Genomic DNA, 4,607 nt, shown 5'->3' with positions numbered 1-4,607 from the left:
CTGCATGGGAAAACTCTTTCTGTTTATATTTAGGAAATACATTTTTAAGGAAAAGCTATTTGAATGAGATTTTACATTAGTTGCTCAGAAGGAAATCAGATATAATAATCAAGTAAAGTATAAATAGTGTTATAGGGTATGTTTAGATCAATCCTTCTTTTTGTGTAGAGAAAAGAAAGTAAATATAACACAGAGACTTCAGGTTTTTAAAGATTTATGATGTGAAAGTTACATTTGAACAACTGTTCTCTGAATGAAATTATTTAGCGTTGAAAGGGAAACATTAGGAAGAAAAATGAATGTCTAAAAAAGACCTTGCCACAGTCTTTGTAAACACCAGTGTGCCTTAATTGTGTATTTATGGCCTGACAATGTGATGGGAGAGTTTGTTTCTGTGCCTTGATTTGGCATTTCTTTTGTCACTATTTTGGGATTTCCTTTAAGGATGTCCTTCTCACTGATTTTTTTTTAGATGTATGTGCTTAGTTGGGGTCAATTGCAATGTCAGGCTTTTTTTTCCTTAAATGACTCACTAGTTTGACCTTATGTGTTTAAGGGGTTTTTTGTGGTGTGGGTTTTTTTTTTTCTGGGAATTATTTGTGGTGTAAATCACTGTTCTATAATTTTCCAGAGACTAACTGGTCTTGGAACTTGGGATACAAAATAATCAGAAGTTTGTGCCTTTAGTTTTTTGTAGTCCATACTTGAGGGAAGAGTCAACCGGTCACAGATGATAAAGCATGTGCATTTTGAACAAAAATTCTACCTTTTTAGGCCCACCTGGTTTTCATCACACTGTTCTGGATTCTAATAGTCTTCCCAATGGCACAGAGCACTGCAGAAGGAGAATATAAACTCTAAGTGTTTCCTGTCATCAAAAAGCTTTCTGTAATTAGAGTCTAAGGTGAGGTGCGTGTGGGATAGCAACTATTTTCTTTCTTAAAAAGCTTGTGGTGATTTAATTACACATCAGTTTGCCCATTTAAGAATTTTCAACTAGTTCTTTACTCCTGTCCTATGTTTGTAGAAAGATACTGTTGAAGATTTCATTCAGATTTAAGGTGACATGAAGCTTGTATGAAGGCTGTGTTCTAACATGTCTGAGATAACAAATACCAATCTTGGCAAAAGCTAGGGAAGACCTAGCACAAATTACGTACTTGGAGTTAAAAGAACTGTGGCTGGGTGCTGTTTAGCTGCTTACTGGGGTTAAACTGTGACACAGCCCCACCAGATACCCAGTGAGTGACTGACCTACATGACCAGAATTTGATCCATTTTGGACTGGAAATATAGAAGCTCTAAGAATGATTCTCACTCCCATAACTGCGGAGCTTTCACTTTACTATGTTTCAGGAAGTGGAACTCATCTTGACAGCACTGGACTGGTGACATTCTTGGTCTCCTGCTGTCCTTCTCCCTTGTATGGCATTGAACTAGAACTACCACAGAAGAATACCACAGGGAAAACATGGCCAGCAGCGTTTTCCATCCTGTACAGCCAAAGGAAGTATGGATTGACCTTTCCAAATGAAAAGGTTCGAAAAATTTTAAGCGCGTCCTTTGTTAGGTTTAGGTTGGGGGTGTTTTTTTGCCATTTCTGTAACCATTCTCAGTAACAAAATTACAACAATTTTTAATAGCGGTCATTCTAAGTTGAAACAATTCTTGTGAATACTGAATAATGAATTATTAATGGTTTATGTACATTATACTTGGAACAGGAGATTCTCTTTCCCTTATCTATTTTTACCACGATGTGGTTGTAAGATACCTTCAGACATCCATCACTGGAATATTTCTGCCTAACTTAAGAGGGAGCTGAGGCAAAGTACACTGCCAGTCTGTGTGAAAGTCACAGCTGTAAGTTGCAGGAGGAAATGCAGGGCTGGAATGGGGTGATCTTGTACCATTTGATCTGGGTTTCAAACCGTGCTGTGCATACCAAGAGCATGATGTGGCAATTCACGTTTTCACTTGACTGTAACACAAATTACTTCACTGTGCTTTTACTGAGTTTGATCTAGCAGTAGCAGAGGCATTTGAAGTAAGAACCTGAGATCACCTCAAAGCCCAGTGCACTAAGCCAAGAGGCTGTGAATGCTGAAAATGCTGCATGGCCAGTCCATGGATGCCAAGGATGAGGCAAAAGAGCAGAATGAGTGGTTCTGAGCTGTGAGTTTGCAGCTGGAATTGCTGATAGCCTTTGGCACAGCTGTAGACAGCTGTGAGCAAAGAGGCATTTTGGTCTCTTATAGAGCTCAGTTCAAGTGACTCTCCAGTTAAGAGGCTGTCTGGTAGCATGATGTGAGCCCACCCTGAGAAGTTAGCAATCCCAAAACTGAGCTTGGAGTCCTGCACAGCACAGGTCTGAAGGGAGACCTGGAGGTGAGGTTTTGATTAAGTCCTGATTATCTACATTTTTCTAGGATTTTGCTTGCTTTATGAAATCAGAAAAGTACTTTTATTAATATTTGCTATTGGTTAAATTCTGCTCACAGTACAAGAAGTTCCTCACTCAGGAGTCACTGACTTCTTAAATGACAGATCTGTTGCATAGAACCTGAGCCAATCCATCTGCAAAATGCAAACCTGGTTTATATCAGGTTTACTCTTTCTATTGGTAAGAGTGCTACAGAGTGTGTTTAAAATAAGCCAGTTCATTTTAGGTGTAGAAACTACTTTCAAAATACACAGAAAACTTATCCTAATTTTTCAATTGCAGTGCTGTAAGACTTTTCTATGATGTGTTGCTCTATATGAAGACACGGCCTTTGTATGTGACATTACAGTACACTTGGAAGCATTGAACACAGCTGATGGAAACTCACAATAAGGAATCATTTACTGATCTTACCTTAATCTTGGAATAATTCTATTAATGTCCCAGATAAATAGTGCTACAGAGAAACAACTTCCTTCAGATTTGTGTCTGGTATCTCTGACAGTCTGCCACTGCAAAAATCCCAGCTGCTCTGCTGGCTTTTGTGGATTGCTCCTCCACAAGATGTTTGCTTCCTCCCATGTTCCCTACATGTTGGACAAGGCAAAAGGCAGGACTGGCTTTGATTTGAGCTTTTCTCATACTGATGGGGAATAACTGGCTGCTCCCTCACACAGGGATTTCCTACTTGCCTTTGGAAATATTAAATTGTTCCTGTCTGTTTCTTTCTGTGGGCACAAGTTTTGTATTTTTTAACTTCTTGACTTCAGATTTTATTGAATCTTGAAGAAACATAATTGGTCAACACATTAAAATTATTAGTAAGCAGAACAGTGAGGCTGACCACATCAGCTTCTGAATTTTATGTTCGGTTAAAAGCCAGGGTTTAGTTCATTCCAGACAAAAGAATCTTGAGTGATCTCTCTCAGGTTTCTTGAGGGAGATGGTTCTTTTTGAAACAGGATATTTGGGAAGTTTTAGTTTGTAGCTCCAGAGCTTTGGATGACATCTGTGACACAAGGAGGCTGGGATGCAGTCTTGCTCCTCTGTAGCCCTGGGACCACTGATGAAGCCTTCATGCCTCCATTGCTCACTAATAAAACTTTGCTAATTGTGTTTTTTCTTCCTGAAGGGGAAGAGGATTTGGAAGTGGGTCAGTGTTGTAAGGGTAAATGAATTAGGCACACTGAGATGCTCAGATGTGTCAGGATTATATATCAAACTGGGACTAATCAAACAGGTCCTGTTTTAGTAAAACAACGTGCTCAGCACTTTTGAAAAATCAGGCCCAGTGAGGAGTATACTGGGTCTAGATTTAGCTTTTCAGCTTGAATGCTTTGATCCTGGCATGTTAACTCAAAATCCTTGTTAAGCTACAAATAAATATTTCTCCAGGAAAAGTAGGAATGATTTTTTTCTGTACAGTGGGGATCAAGTAATTGAAAGAAAGTGTTTTCATTGTTATATTTCCACACCCCCTGCCCTGTCCTTATGCATGCAAAGTATTTGTCAAATTCTTCTAATATGGACAGAGTAATTTTAATTAACATCTGCAAACCATCACATAATACCTGGAGTGGCTGTTGCTGGCTATGAATCACGCATTTAACTGAAAGAACTGTGCTTTCTAAGGAAAGGCCAAGGCACAAGTATGTCCCAGTCCTAGACTACATATATTTGTCCAGTGACTTGCTTCTCCTCCTGCTTATCTTTGGGCCATGCTGGCAGGTGGTGAACCTCAAGGTTCAAGACATGTAATGGAACTATAGTCAGTCCTCGTGTGTCTTGTCCAGGCATGGTGTAAGTAAAAAAAGACAAATTCATGCACTCACAGAACTTTGGGCATTGATTTCCTCATAAACATAGTTTTCTCTCCCCTCTTCAGCTTCACCAAATAGCATGTTTTCTGTCAAAACAGTGCATGAATGAACATTTTCAGTGTGAACCATATATTCAAAATAACAGGTTTTGCACTGGCAATCCTGACCCAATTTTAACTCTGGTTGCTATGGTGCTCTGCGGGCTGGGTGGCCGGCGGGGCAGGACGATGAGGGGATGGCACACAAGCCTTTTGTTGCTCCTTGGCCAGGGTCCAGCCAGCTTGTTTCCTCCTTCTCCCTTCACCCCACAGCAGCTGGCAGCAGCCTATATATGCTGATCAGGA

The sequence above is a fragment of the Corvus hawaiiensis genome, chromosome 4, assembly GCF_020740725.1.
Source record: "Corvus hawaiiensis isolate bCorHaw1 chromosome 4, bCorHaw1.pri.cur, whole genome shotgun sequence".
Lineage (NCBI taxonomy): Eukaryota > Metazoa > Chordata > Aves > Passeriformes > Corvidae > Corvus > Corvus hawaiiensis.
The sequence above is the reverse complement of the archived record's forward strand: the minus strand, read 5'-3'. Positions refer to the sequence as shown.